A 16,439-nucleotide genomic window follows, 5' to 3' on the forward strand; every position below is an offset into this window, starting at 1 on the left:
AAAGTCAGTTATTTTTACACGGATTTGAATACTAGATAGTGGATACCGGTGTTCTTTGGTGGTTGGGTTTCAATTAACGACACATCTCAGGAATGGTCGAACTGAGAATGTACAAGACTACACTTCATTTACACTCATACATATCATCCTCTGAAGTATTATCTGAACGGTAGTTACCGGAGGCTAAACAGGAAAAAGAAAGGCTTGATCAGTGTAACAAAAAAAAATAAATTAACTTCAATAAGAGGAATTTGATTAAATATTTACCATGAATCTTACATGATGGGTATGCTTTTTTTTTTGTTGATTTGTTTTAATGTATAGACCACCCGGAAGAAAAGTCTTCGTTAAACTGGAAAAAAAATAAGTGCGGAATAATACCACGAAAGTAACTAATAATCATGATTTGAGGAATTCTGTTACATTTTTTTTGTACAGTCTCTTTTGTTTGAACAATCAGAATTGTTTTTTTAAGTGGTGACTGTTGTGAAGGTTCAACCGTTTAATTGTTTTGTTTTTCATAGAACTGATAGTGTTTTAAAAACGTATTATTTAACGTTTTAATTATTTTAATGAACCGCATACATAACACGTTGAAAAAACTCATTTGTAATCGAGTATCATAACATCCTTTTTTCTATATGACTGCCATCATTGATACTTGTATCGTAATAAGTTATACAGAGTAGTAATCGAAATAAAGTTATCTTTGGTACTTAATATCGATAACACGTGTAAAGTAATTTTATATTTATAATGCGTTTTCCTGGTGAATTGAAGTCGTTTATTATCACGCATTAAAATGCGAATAATAGTTATAATAAATACATTTCTTAGAAGAATCATTATTCATTCAGTTACTACGATAAATTTTTCATTGTAATAAAAATGTTTGCAATTGATTCACTGAACCAGCATCTTAAATATTTTACTCATTAACGAAGAATAGTTTGATAGTGAGTCACAAAAACATTTGTTAAAACAACATTTTGTTTAAAAAAAATGTATAAATAAATGCGGAATAGTCAAGGAGTTTCCTGTATATTTAGGAATAATCTAATTTTATGATGATTTTAATGACATAAAGATGATATAAAAAAAAGTTTAATTGAAGTGGAAATGTTACATCATACGCTACAAGTTTCGTATGGAGTATTTTTAAAGCTTAAAATTTATGTTTAGGTAATAAAATTTGTAAAGTATTGTCTAATGTACAGAATGTCTTGGTTTCGATTTACGACTTGGATTGCCATTATTTTTATTCGTTAAAATTCATCTCATTATTTATATATTATGGTAAATTTGATTAATCGCCTGTAATATATATAATTTGTATCTTTAACGTTAATTAGACGAGGTTAGCGAGCGTAGGTTACGTAGGTTATGCTAATCAGACCGACCGGGTTGGTCTAGTGGTGAACGCGTCTTCCCAAATCAGCTGATTTGGAAGTCGAGAGTTCCAGCGTTCAAGTCCTAGTAAAGCCAGCTATTTTTACACGGACTTGAATACTAGATCGTGGATACCGGTGTTCTTTGGAGGTTGGATTTCAATTAACCACACATCTCAGGTATGGTCGAACTGAGAATGTACAAGACTGCACTTCATTTACACTCATACATATCATCCTCATTCATCCTCTGAAGTATTATCTAAACGGTAGTTACCGGAGGCTAAACAGGAAAAAAGAAAGAAAAGTTTTGCTAATCAACCCACCGGGTTGGTCTAGTGGTGAACGCGTCTTCGAAGTCGAGAGTTTCAATGTTCAAATCCTAGTAAAGGCAATTACTTTTATACGGATTTGAATACTAGATCGTGGATACCGGTGTTCTTTGGTGGTCGGGTTTCAATTAACTACACATCTCAGAAATGGTCGACCTTAGAGTGTACAAGATTACATTTCACTTACACTCATATATATCATCCTCTGAAGTAATACTTGACGGTGATTCCCGGAGGTGAAACAGGAAAAAAAAAGTTATGCTAATCAGTGGCGGCTCGTAGCTAAAATTAGTGAAGTGCTGCTCCAGAAAACTTTTTCTGGGCCTTTTCAAGGCTACGGTTATAGTTTTCTGTAAAATAAAAGAACCGAAAAAATGAATCAAATAGTATAGCTCGAAGAAGGATAATAATCTAAATTCTACAGTTCACATTCACGTATGAATATCACATTCAAGAATATGGTACACGGTTTTTAAGCAAATTGTGCTTTGGTTTAACCGAAATAATAAAATGTTTATATAAATACGTTTTAGTATTATTAGATAGTAACTTAATAAAATATCCGCTTAAAAACACTATCGTCCAACGGTGCTTAATTTAAATTTCTACGTACACAGAAACAAATACATAATTAGTTTTTACTAACTACCTTCCCTTTCGCTCTTACAGTTCCGAAAAAAAAAAATGAATCAAATAGAATAGCTGGAAACAGGATAATAATCTAATACTATACTTTTATCATATTCAAGAATATGGTACACGGTTTTTAAGCCCAACACACGCGGAGTTAAAGAAAAACTACCTTCCACCAGTACGCCAGAGTTGACACTCCAGGAGCGATACTGCTCTCTCGCAGCCTCGCGTGCAGCTTCCTTGGTGCGCATGCGCACAACAGTCAAACACCACGCCGCTGGAACTTTGAAGTGCACAGTTCCATACAAAGAGTTTGTATATTTTTCATAAACTGAGGGTTGGCTACTGATATTAAGCGTAAGGATTATATATTGTACAAGTATAAAGAAAGAAAAAAGGACTCATTATATTAAATGTTATCGATATATCAAGTGGAAATAGGGGTGCTGCAGTTTCACAGTGTGTATACGCGAGCCGCCACTGATGCTAATATACGTACGATTCGTCAGTACATCACACGGAATCAACATAATCTAACCTATCATAAGATTCGCTAACGTCGTTTAATTAACAGTAATATTTTGATTATTTAAAAAATATATTCAGAAAATTTCGAAATAAATTCAGAAAAATAAATAAATTCAAATACTCCTCATAGTCGAGTTGTTATTTTAATAGCTAAAATTGATTATATGGAGAATATGTAAAATGACTGGTATATATAATCAATTTTTATAGATTTATTAAATTCTCCAACATCGGAGGCGATTAATAAAATTCACCGGTAATTATGCATAATCGCCGGATTAATAAAAATTACCTAACATATACGTAACCTAGAGTAGTTTATTTAATAATCACTTGTCATAAGGGAAATTTTTTTTTATTATGAATTTATATTTTTCCACTATACATTTCATCATAAAAGAATCGTTAGATTTCAGTAGCTCAGATCAAGGCATTAGGGATATTTTGAGAAATTATTTTGGTAGTACTGAAAGCCTCAAACTGAAAAATTTGTGTAGCAGTCATTTTAACTACTGCTGAGATGTGTCCCACGTTTTTTGTTCAAGCAATAGCTCTGAAGGTATTGTGGCATGCCGAATTATACAGTTCAGTAAGTTTTTACAGCTTCCTGCCAGATCTATCCTCTCTTTCTCTCCCTGTCTCTCACTCTCTCTCTCTCTCTAGCTCTCTCACTCACTCACTCTCACTCTCACTCTCTCTGTGTGTGTGTGTGTGTGTTTGTGTATAGGCAATTGCAAAACAGACTCAGGTTGATCACTTCTGAGATGTGTGGTTAATTGAAACCCAACCACCAAATAACACCGGTATCCAAGTTTAGTATTCAAATCCATATAAAAGCAAGTACCTTTTCAAGGACTCGAACCTCAGAACTCTCGACTTCGAAAATCAACTGATTTTGGGATGACGAGTTTAACCGCTAGACTAACCCTGCAGGTTGGCATACCAAATTAAAACTAATAATTTTAGTTCAACCTGGATTTCGAAACTGTATACGAATTTCGTTCAATCATTTCAAATAATCAGGATCTCTTCTCAAACAGAAGTTATCTGAAAGGCCATCTGTATCAGAAAAAATTGTGAAACAAATTAGAAGATCCGCAGTCATAAGTCCTTAAAAATTCATCGCTCGTCAAAGCCTCAAATTAGAAATTCCAAGAACAACGGTTCACAAATTTCTACTTAAAGGTAGTAATTATATACATACAAAATTCATTTAATCCAAGAAATAAAACCATCTGATATAGAAAAACTGTTTAGTTTTTCAGTTCGCTGTTGAAATTTTAGACAAAATTATTCATTTTTAAATGATATAATTTTTTAAAAATTACTGTTAAGCTTAATGTTTGCCTAAATGGGTTTGTTAGTAGGTAGAACTATTATCATTATAGTGAATATAATGGGTTACATACGAAAACTATTTCCGGTATATCAGTTCTCACTTGTCCCGCCCTTTAAGCAATCCTAAAATCATGAAGCGAAGTAGGTTTTTTTTCAGAATCTTATACTTAATATATATCTTAATATCAATCGTCTTTGTCTGATCAAAACTTTTTATCGACTAACAGAAATCAACCATCAAAAAAAAAATAAAAAGTAATCAGTGATGCACAAGCTAATAAAGTTTTAATTTCTCTCCCCGTCATTGTATTTGTAATAAATCGTTTCACTCGTTAGGGGTTATATATGAGAGATATCTCTAAAGACCGCTGGAAAATTTCTCTCCTGGCGAACCTGTGTCGTTCATGGCCACGCCAATAATACACACTGCATTGTTGTCTTGAAGTTGTCGCGTTGTAGTATCTTTGACTACGCGTCAATTATTACGTTATAAAATAAATAGGAAAATTATGTTTCTGCCGACTGTGAAATTCGTGTTTTTTAAACCATAAAAACGTTGAAATTCATAGGTAGTTGGTTGCTGTGTACGGCTATAATGTAATGAATGAAAGAAACGTCCGAAAATGGTGTAAAAGGTTTAGAAATAACAGAATAAATGCGCATGATGAAGAACGTTCGGTGAGGTCCTCGATAATCACCGAGGACTTGTTGAAACGCGTCATGATGAAATCAGAAAAGATCGTCGCTCAACGATTTCCGACCTGACCCTTCTTTTTTCTGATGTGTCAAGAGCTGTATCGGTCGCATTGTTCATGACCATTTAGGCTTCAGAAAGGTTTGTGCTGTTGGGTACCGCACGTCTTAACGGAACGTCACAAAAAATCCGAATGGGATCTGCTTTGGAATTGTTGATGGGCTACACAGAAAAAGGTGATGAATTCCTTAATTCGATTGTACCGGCGATGAAGCAAGGATTTCGTATTACATGCCAGAGAGAAAACTACAGTCACGTGAACAGGGTTATCCTCGATCACCAACCGACCAATAAAGATCAAGCCAGTAAAGATCAAGATCATTGCGTCTGATCAAGATCAAACGCAAACTGATGGCCAGTCTTATGGGATCAGTTTGGCAAACTGTTGATCGTTTCATATCACGTGAAACGACTACAAATACAGAAGCCTACTGCGAAAGTCTACCTAAGTTACAGCGCGCCATTCAAAATCGGCGACGTGGGCGGCTGACCGACGGCGTCGTCCTGCTGCACGATAATGCACGTCCACATATTGCGGGTCCGACACGTGATTTACTGAGAACATTTGGATGGGAAATTTACGATCGTCCACCATATAGTTCGGACTTTGTTCCTTCTGATTACCATTTTTTTGGAAAATTGAAAGAATTTTTGAGTGGTTAGCAATTCACGGGTAACGATGAACTTAAATTGCTGTTAATCAGTGGCTAAATGGACCAGCGGCAGAAGAATACGACGAAGATATATTGAAGCTAGTGTATCGCTGTGATAAATGTATAAATTCATGTGGATATTACGCAGAGAAGTAGTATAAGGTATGTAGTTTAAGAGAAATAAAAAATATTTATAAAGTTTTCAGAATAAATTTTTTTACAATGGAACAGTTTTTACTTTAGAGATAACATCTCGTATTTTAATCGAATTCAAACCAGCACTACTTTTAAACTATTTCATCTTTATTATCACAAAAAAAAAATTTCAATTATCTTAACGATTATATCTGTTATATGAAAATGGTTGTTACTTATGATAAATACTTGTTGTTGTTACATCTTTTTTTATTATTACTTCTATTTTTAATTTAAAATTACTCTTAGAGTAATTGCTCAATTTTTAATTACGGATAATTATTTAATTACTTTAGTATAAAATGTAATTATTTAATTTAAGTTTTCATTTATTTTTAGTTGTAACAATACAGAATTAAATATCTTTAAAATTTTGTTGAGAAAGATGAATAGATGAAAAAAAAGTTAAAGGTTTTAAAACTAATTTTTCTTTCTACAATTAAGTATAGTAGTAATTATAGTTTACATGACACCATTATAATAAAACTTAAAAATTATCTAGCTGTATAATAGGTAAGCTGAAAGTCTGCCCCTCGCCAACTGCTGTTTCTAGTGTACTCATGTACATTGTATTGTACTAGTCTGCTGTGTTTGCATTTTACGTATAAATGCGTCATGTTATTAGCAATCGAATGATGTCAACTGGTTAGATAGTACAACAAACCTCGCAAAAAACAATTAATTATAATTTTTCACTTTTGAATAATTTTACACAGCGATTATTACTGCTGATCATGTTAATGTAAAAATGAAACTTCTTTCAACAGAAATGATATTCAAACTATCACAACCAGCGTATCTGGAGCGACAAGAATCCTCATGGTACCTTCCAAATCAACAAAGATTTCCCCTGAACATATGGGCAGGTACTTTTAATGACTTTTTTGGATCCTGACATTCTACCAAATTGTTTAAATGGAGAAAATTATCTTGCTCATTTAACCGAAAATCTTCCACATTTTTTGGAAGACCTACCTCTACAATTAAGAGAAAATGTGCAGTTTCACCAGGATGGAGCTCCAGCACATTTCAGTCAGTCGGTATCAGATTTCCTGCGTGAAACGTTTCATGAAAAATGGATAGGCCGCGGAATGCCACTGCCCTGGCCTGCCCGATCACCTATCTTAAACCTTCTTGACTTCTACCTGTAGGGCCATTTGAAACATATTATTTTTGATTATTCAACTCAACATTTAGGATCTTCAACAAAGGATCCAAAATGGATTTCAAGAAATTGGGAATATTCCAGAAATTTTTGATCGGTTAAGACAATCTCTCAGAAAAAGACTGGAGACATATGTAATTTCTAATGGTTGGAACTTTGAACATCTCTTATAACTTTTAACAATTGTTAAATGTTTAAGTACATCTGATGTTCTACAATAATTAACGTACGATCATCGTAGGTAGTTTTTTTATTTTTTTAATTCTGTCTTTTATTGTGAAAAAATTATTATTTAATTTGATACTAATTTACAACACTAGAATTAACAAGAAATAAGAAAAATTAATATTTAATCGAATTGAACGTAAAGTAGAGGACATGAAAACAGACACAAAATTACAACAATTTTCTGCCATAACTCGGCTATTTGTAAACAGATTTAAAAAAATTAAATGTCAATTTATTAAAAATAAAAGACTTAATATTTTAGCAAAAACATACATTTCGATAAAACTAATATTTACGGAGATTTACGGATTGAAAATTAAACGTGGCCGCCATTTTGTAATTTGCAAAGGTATTTAAGTCATGAATTTTTGCTAATTTTAAAACTTTATTAACAAGACTATTACCAAATATTAATGTGATTCCTCTATCCCAACTTGAGATATAAATTTTTATATAAAAGTATCAAAATGATGGACAGGGGGAGAAAAAAGGAGAATTCACCATTTTTCCTAAGGATATTTTTCATTTAGTTTTACAAGTAGAATCCGAAAAAGTATAGCCAGCCTACCATTTCAGAAACACTCTGTATATCTCGTCAAGAAAAAGGCGTAACTCTCAGGTTAAATTTCAAAAGGATTTTATAGAATAATGACTGTAGATATAAGCTTACCATTGCTATATACTATCTTAGTTACGTTTTAAGGAAAACTGTTCTTGTTCTTCTTTGGAATTATAGCCCAGCGTGAGCTTTAAACTTCAACGTTCCCTAACTATCGTCACCACCCATCCCTCCAAGATTATCAAGAATGTCCGTCCATAACTCATATCCATATTTTTATCCCGGTTCTGTTTCCGAATAGAGTAGTGCATTCCGAGGCATGTTAATTGGTTTTATCGTAACGTTTTACTTGATCATGTTGTTGGTCTGACACAAAACCCCAATCTGGGTGATCGACTTATTTATTATAAGGGTTTTTTCCTTTGGAGAGTCAACTTTTAACTTAAGGAAGCAGCCCTGATTATGTTCCATCCCGGGAATTTTATTTACCTGGTACCCACTATATCTAGTCCGCTACCTGGGAAGGCGCCAGATGGGATATCAGGAACTCCATATGGAAAGGAAAATTATATGGCCTATTTATTAACCTTCCAATCATTTATTTAGACATTCTCGTTAATATAATCCCAAATAAAAGAATTATATGAGAATTTGAACGAGAATTTATACGTTTAATTAGAATTAGTCTATACTAAAAAACAAAACCTACTGTTATGAGAAAAAAATTAAAATAGATTTTTCAACAAGAATGGAGGAAGTCCCAAAAGTAAATTTTAAGATAATATGTTGCTTTTGGTAACATTTTGGTTTATAACCTTTATAAAAGGTTTAATTTCGATTCAATCGTTTTTTAATTGCATGAAAACAAATAAGTAGATAGTACACAAAATGGTTAAAGTTGTTGAAAGCACATTTTTATTGGAAGCAGTACCCAAAAACAAAAAAATAGTATTTCTCAGCTAAAAAAATAGCATTTTACGAAGATGGTCAAATACAAACCGGATACTTGCTTTGCATTTATAATTAAAAAAATCCTTTTTGGCACGCCGGAAGGCGGAGATAGATATCACCGGTTCCAAGTAGGGGATAAAATTGGTATACCTGGAATTTCTCCCGCCACCACCCCATTCGGTCGCTCTAAAGCATAAGACCGAATGTCTGTGCCACAAACGGCTACTGAGCCTCGAAATAGTTTTGCGACCGGCGTCGTAAATATCTCCTAGAGCTTACCTAACAGCGTGAGCGGACTAAGCGCGGTACCATACACCACCGGCTTACGTGTCCTAATCGCTCACTTGTCATATATTTACTAAAATGGGTAGGCGCACCCCGTCAACTACTAAAAATATATATGACATCCATAGATTAAAATTTACTTTGGCAAGACAGCAATTCGCTGCCACGCCTAGGTCGCTGAATGCCAGAAAGTACCTATCGACCATATTAAAGCGCTTGGAGTCGCCATTTAATTGGCTAGTGGTCAGCCATATATCTCAAGATTAGCTTTCCACAGTAGTGCCTTAGGAGTCTTTCCCTTAAGTAAACTACTGATGTCGGTTGAACAAAGCAACCGCATCTAGGAATTCCCACACGGTCCGAAAATGCAGCTCTCGCCACATTGACTCGCCGCTTGTGAGTGGCCAATTTTCCCCTGGACCTCTAAATTCCAGGGTGCCCCCCCCTCCCCAAGAGCAGGGTAGTCAAACATCACGTGTTCATTTGACTGGACTTCCCCGCAGACGCACAGCTCATCAGCTGCCAGGCGGAACCGAAACAGATATTGGTTCAAATTAACATGGTTGGTGAGCACCTGGGTACCCGTTGCCCTTAAAAACGAAACTCGAGGCACACCATCTTCCAGATCCCGTATAAACTTGTACAGGTATCTGTACAAATTTATACGGGATGTCCCTTTCCAGCTGCCATGCTTCTATCGCGAGGCTCTGCAGCCTCTTCCGCAGGCGGGAAATGGGCAACTGAACGAAATTTTGATCCGGTGCAAATAGTAGAAGTAGGGGATAAAATAATTTCTACCTTAAAGTTAAGAAAAACTTCAAATTTACTCAATACGATAATGGTTGCTTGTGAAAAAAAGTTTTACATATTTCGCATTCGATAAATCCCATTATACAATTCCAGCAACATTTTGATCATCTCTTGCCGAAATGGTTGGTCATATCAAAAATTGTTTCAGACAAAATTTTATGTAATATTTAGTGGACTAACGACCAGTTTAAACCGATTTGATCGTGTGCCTAATAAGGAAAGTATTATATTTGTTGTCTTTCAAATCCATTTTTCCACCCCCAGGGCTAATGGTTGGTGATATAAAAAAACTTTACTTAGATACGTTTTAGGCCCTTATCCAAAGAATAGTAGGAACTTTAAACGAATTCGATATTTTACTTAATAAAACGTTATGGCAATTTTTTTGTTTTTTCCAAAAAGGCCCCCATTTCCACCCCACGGTCCGATTTTGGCCGAGATTTTGGGTCGGGTTATTTTTAGGGAACAATTTGAAAGTGATTAGCGCAAAATTACGGCGATTATCGTGTTCACAAGAAAGTGAAATATATATATATATATAAACTTTTGAGGTGACGGTGGTTTTGTGGTCTGGGGGATGTAAAATTTCGATATGTCGAAATTTTCCGGAAGTTGAATCATGGTACCCATTACAATAGGTAGGTTTCTTTTTAAATCTACCTAAAAAACGGGACATGACTTATTAAACTAACTTCATTTTTATTTATTTATTTTATTTTATTTATTTATTTAAAATTTAAAACTTACATTATCATCCACTTAAAAAATTAGACCCGTCAGTTAAAATAAAACTTTAAAAACACGCCCGATAGATTCATCCAGCAGCAAGGGACTCTGTCCAGGTTCTGCGATCCGTAGGGAGAAACTATAAACTCCTGCCAACTTTGCCATTCCATTCCATTATCATCCGTCAGACCTAAGTCTGTCGTCAGATATACTAAAACTATATTTAAGAAACAAAACTATACTTAATTACAACAACTAACAACACAATATCTTATACAATAAATAACTAAGCTTTAACTATTCAACAATACATAATTTATTGATTATAATAATTATTAACATTAAAATAATAACTATAATCATGTTATAATTGTCTGGACTGCCAGTATAAAGCCAACATGAATCCTGTTATTATCTAATTACGTTATAGTTAATGCCCACTCAGTGAGAAGCTTTTTAAATCACTTTTTTCATTTTTACATTATTGAGGTGATTTAGTAAAGAATTAAGTAATGCAGGAACAACATACTTCTTTAATCGTTTACCATAAGTATTATTATATCTATCTGTAATAAAGCTAATTGCTCTCAAATTGTATCCACTTTCTACATTCACTGTTGTAAAAGTTCTTAAAATTAAGTAAGAATTTAAATAGACCTCTAGCTGACAGAAACCTTGTAAGATTATTTAAATTGGTGTCATAATTGTTATCAGAATCATAACGAGCAATATCTTTGAGGACCCTATTTTGTATTAAATTTATTTTATTTATGAGATATTCTGCGGCTGATCCCCATGCTGTCAAGCCGTATCGAATAACAACTAATTGAACATATCATTAGTAGTTTTGTTTATTCTTTGTTTCTGTTATGCCAATTGTAATTAATATGATGTACTCGGTAGAATTTCGCAGCGAATTATTAATACATTTTAGACCGATAAGGGAATTATTCAATCCCTTAGATTCCTAAGATCTATACGAAAGGTAAAAATCTATATAAGAGTGAGTATCTCTATCAATCCAGAATTGAAAATTAATTTTCTTCGGTCAGAAACTTCGGTTAAGAAGACAAATAGACTAACTTAACGTCCTTGCATACTGATATGCAGAATGTATATTTGATAAGTATTTTTTTCATAAATATTGTTTTATTTAAATATCTATAATACAAATATTGTATCATTGAAAACGAAACATTATTTAACATTTATTTATTTACTAATATAATAGCAACAACAGATTGACATGCCCAATAATAGTCATTATAATGGATGATGACAATGTCTTATGTAACTTGTAAAAAATTTCATGCCTGACTCCAGGACTCGAATACGGGAACCTCTACATAAGAGGCAGGGACACCATGGAGATCCGTAGAATTCACATGCGTAATAGTTAATATACAGATGAAAGAATTATGTTTTAGTGGGAATAAAAAAAAAAAATTGAAACTTTGTGGTACCCCGGATAGAAATTATTCTACAATTTTGAATAAAAGTCTAAAATGGAGTAATGAATTGATAAAGAAATTATTTCGCTACTGTAGAGTTAAATTAACGTTGAATGTTGAAATACTTCATAAAAACATTGGTAATTTACTTTAACCTTGAAATCTATAACCAGTTAATAATAATTGAGAGGCCTGTTGGTTGTTGAAAATGTCATTAAAAAAAAAAAGCCACACAGAACTCGCTATTATTTTTTTATTTTATAAAACTGATTAAGATAAAAAATATCTTAAACAAGAAGAAACTTTTTTTTGTTTTCTTTTATTTGTCATTCATTTTTGCTCTGTATGTAATGAACAAAGAAAGAATAAGGAAATTCCTTCTTTCGCTGAGTCAGTGGTTAATTATCTTTTCACTAAATGTCCTTCAAGTTGAGTTATTATGTCAAATATAAGGTTAAAGTGATGCGTCAACCCTCTGGTATTACACCACTTAATAGCATAGGTTATTGAACTAAAATTCTTTTAAAATGCATTACGTCGGAAGTCGTTAAAATTTTAATAGTTGGAACTTTTTTTGTTTATTAAATTCTGGAAAAGGTTTTAACGCTATATTATCTTAAAACTGATCTACTTTAAAAAATAATCTATTTACTAGAGACATTATATATGAAATAATTTTATTATTTTTTATGATATTCTTTACAAGAGATAATACCGGGCGATTCAAAAAAATTTTACAACTTTAAAAGCATATAAAAAAAATGATTGATAACTTACAGATTCAGTTAAGGTCTCCATTTCATAGAAAAATACATCAAGTTTTGCCATCAAAAATTCCCTTTGGTTCGATGTGGCTTCCATTTGTAATGCGACATACATCCCGCCTGAAATCGATTTCATTCCAAACTGTAGCCAGCAACTCTGGCGTTATCTCAGCAGCTGCGGCGTTAATTCCAATTCTCAGCTCAACAAGATAATTAGCAACAAAGGCGGTATATAAACCCGATCTTTAATGAGACTCCACAAGAAAAAATCTAGCGCGGTGAAATCTAGGGAGCGAGGTGGCCATGCAATTGGAACTTTACGACTGATTCACCTACCTGGGGATTGAGTTTCAAGAAAATCTCGGTCTTCTAGGCGGTAATGAGATGGTGCCCCGTCTTGCTGATAGTAATGTCATCCGTATTGGTTATCATCGTCTAACTGAGGAATTCATAAATGTGCTGCCAAGTTTCATGAGGGTTTTCGCTAACCATATTTGGCAGTTATGGGTTTTCACGTTGCAGCTGATTTGAAACGTTGTCGCATCACTAAAAATTTATCATCGTCTGCAATTCTATCCATCATTTCGACACAAAACTGCAGCCGGAAAACTTTGTCATCAACTGTAATGTGTTGAGCCACGGTTACTGTGTACGTCTTTCAAGTACAATAGTCTACGTAATACACGCTAAACAGTCGTTTGTGGAATGCCAGTATTACGTAACGCAAGTCGAGTTGATTTCTTTGGACTACGTGCAAAGCTTTGAGTTGTTTCACAACAGCTTCAGGGTCGCGTGGGCGTCCTGGTGATTTTATATGTTTAACAGAAAAACCTGTCTTAACAAACGTTTGGTACCAAGAATAAATTATACGCGAACTAGGAGTTTCTCTAACGTACTCTACGAAAACGCTCTAGTTCAACTCACGTTGAACTGCAGTTGCTGACCGCAAGTCGTGAACTAAAATTTCTGTTCAGAATTAAATTCTATACAAGTTTTGTTTAAAACTTCTATATATTATTTCCCATTTAACAAAGTTATTATACGTCGTACTTAAAAAAACTGTTTTTTTTTACCCTGATTTATTAGTTTTCACACAAAATTTTCCAAAATCTATTGCAGATACGGTTCTGGGATCTATTTTATTCGATTTTTCAGGTCAAAAATCATAAATCACTAATTTTGTTCCTTAATGAACATGACTAAAAATTTCAATACGACCTTATTTCAACGGGGTAGCTGAATCCGAAATTTTTCACTAGCCATAACTCCCAGACGAAAAATTTCAGGACATATGTGTATATGAACTTTTTCCATTACTTTCACGAATAGAAAAGGTTATGAAAGTCCCGGGAGAACGTCGTGATACATTCTGTATGTCCATGCCCAAAGCTGATATTTACATAATTGTAACATGAAAATCCTTTCAAATTTCCCCTCCTTATTGTTTTTATCCTCAAACTGACATCTTCCCGTTTATCTTTAACCATAAATTTCAACCACCTACCAACATTTATTTCCTCATCCAGTTGCTTAATAAATTAAATCGGGCCGGTTTTGTAACAATTTTTTTAATTTTTTTACTTATATGGAACGCTTAAACATTGTTTATTATCTATTATTGTATATCTATTGTCTATTACATATATTTAACAAGTAATTTTTTTTTAAAGAAAATTCTAGATTAATTAAGATTTTGATCATAGAAATGTAGTGTCTTACCTTTTTTTATATGAGTATCGTTTTGTTAAAAACAGTTTTATTTATATTACAGAAAATTTTGTTTTTTGAGCGGAAGAAATATCTTCTTTTTTTTTTCTCAGTTCCCCTGGGCCGGACCGACTTGTTGGTATTACGCCACCCAGGGGAGTGTCTTTATACTCAAATAGGCCTTCCCGCCTACCAGCTATATACTGGCATGGCAGGTCGGCCTACCGGTAGCTCTTTTTGAGAGTAATGTTTTATTTTATATGTCCCTTTCAGACACCACGCCATACCTGGAGTGTCGTGACGTGGCGTCGAGGTCTTTTCTCTATATCTTGTGTTTTATTATTCCCTAAACTATATCCCCAGGAATCCCCAGCGGCTCATTGGAACCGACACACCTCGGCATGCCGGCCCTTCCCGCTGAGGCTGTCCTCCCTTTCCTAACCTAAATCAAAAACCCAGTCTCCTTTCGTCGATGTTTTTCTGCGATAAGATCTCTCTGGTGTAACACGCTATTTTCTTCCAGTTGGATTCCCGACTAGTCACAAAAGGTACTATAGCTTCGGGAGTCATCCCGTCGATCTCCATGTCAAATCTGAGGGCGGCCCTTCTTTCACATATGAAGAAAGTATGTTCTGCATCGTCGATCTCTTCGCAATACATGCAGATTGCCTCTGTTCTCCTTCCTACTTTATTCAAGTAATTATTAAATGAGCCATGCCCGGTGAAAAATTGCGTTAAAAAGTGATCCATCACGCCAAAACCTCTTCTTATCCACGGTTCGATCTCCGGGATGAGCTGTCTTGTCCAGCGACCCACACCGCTATTAGTCCACCTCTCCTGCCAGGTAGTAGTGACTTCATCTTTCGCCTCTTGATCTGCTCTGCCCCTCTATCTTTCGACTCTATATCTCGCGATGAGGTCTATCGGCAATACTCCGGCGAGAACACAAAGGGCTTCATAGGACACTGTCCTATACACGGCCACCACACCTAGGAGCCCTCTCCTATGCACTCCCGCTAACTTCTCCTTGTTACGCCTGATATCTATAGCGTGATTCCATGCGGGAACAGCATACATCAACGAGGATACTATCGTTGACACCAACAATCTTCTGCGTTTTGATGCTCTAGGGGCATTCTGCGTTGTCATTATAATGTTAAGACTCTTTACCATTGCTTCAGCCTTCCTACATATGTTAATTATACGGTCAGTGTATCTACAATTCCTCTGGAAGGTAACTAACTAAGTATTTCAAACAATGCACCTCTTCTATAACTTTACCATTGATGAAAATAGTAATAGGATCCAGTACTCTTCTTCCAGTGAAGGCGATACACCTACTTTTTTCCAATGACAACTGCAGACCCCTAGAAATCATCCACTCATTAATGATATGAGTGGCCCCGTTCGCCTTCTCTTGGACCTCAATTACCTCCCTGCTCTCAACTAGTACCGCGAGATCATCTGCATATGCCAAAAGAAATGATATCTGTGAGATTCTAACCGTACGGTTTACAATTTTATTGTAATTTTTTTTAATATCACTGCGTTTTGTTAGATTATTCGTTTATTTTTTTATGAATTACTGATTGTTATCTTATGGATTTATTATTAAAATTTATTGCCTTAGAAAAAATTGAATTTCACGGCCAATTTTTTTTGTTAATAGTCATATCATTCACTTCATACCATATTTTTCCTTTTTTAATAAAATTAGTATAATCTCTTGTAAAGTAATACTTTTATTTTTTTTTTAAAGAAGTGATGGGAATTAAAAATTTGCTTCATCTTCAGTACTTTCATTTACATAACCATATTTACTATTAAAACAAGCTGTAGTATATTTTCTTTTAGATTTTATTATTTCAAGTGCATTATCAAGTTTTTGTACGCTACTTAGTACAATCAAGTAGTGCTATCTAGCGGCGCGATTCGTAAAGGTACATTAAAAAATGAATAAAATGATATTTTC

At 34.2% G+C, this 16,439-nt stretch overlaps 1 protein-coding gene across 1 annotated transcript in view; it reads left to right on the forward strand.

The window, feature by feature from the left end:
* LOC142317254 (tubulin beta-1 chain-like) overlaps positions 1 to 16,439 on the forward strand; it is a 160,325-nt gene that overhangs the window by 92,083 nt on the left and 51,803 nt on the right. The gene's annotated exons all lie outside the window — the stretch shown is intronic.

The sequence above is a fragment of the Lycorma delicatula genome, chromosome 1 (genome assembly GCF_047948215.1).
Source record: "Lycorma delicatula isolate Av1 chromosome 1, ASM4794821v1, whole genome shotgun sequence".
NCBI classification, from domain to species: Eukaryota; Metazoa; Arthropoda; class Insecta; order Hemiptera; family Fulgoridae; genus Lycorma; species Lycorma delicatula.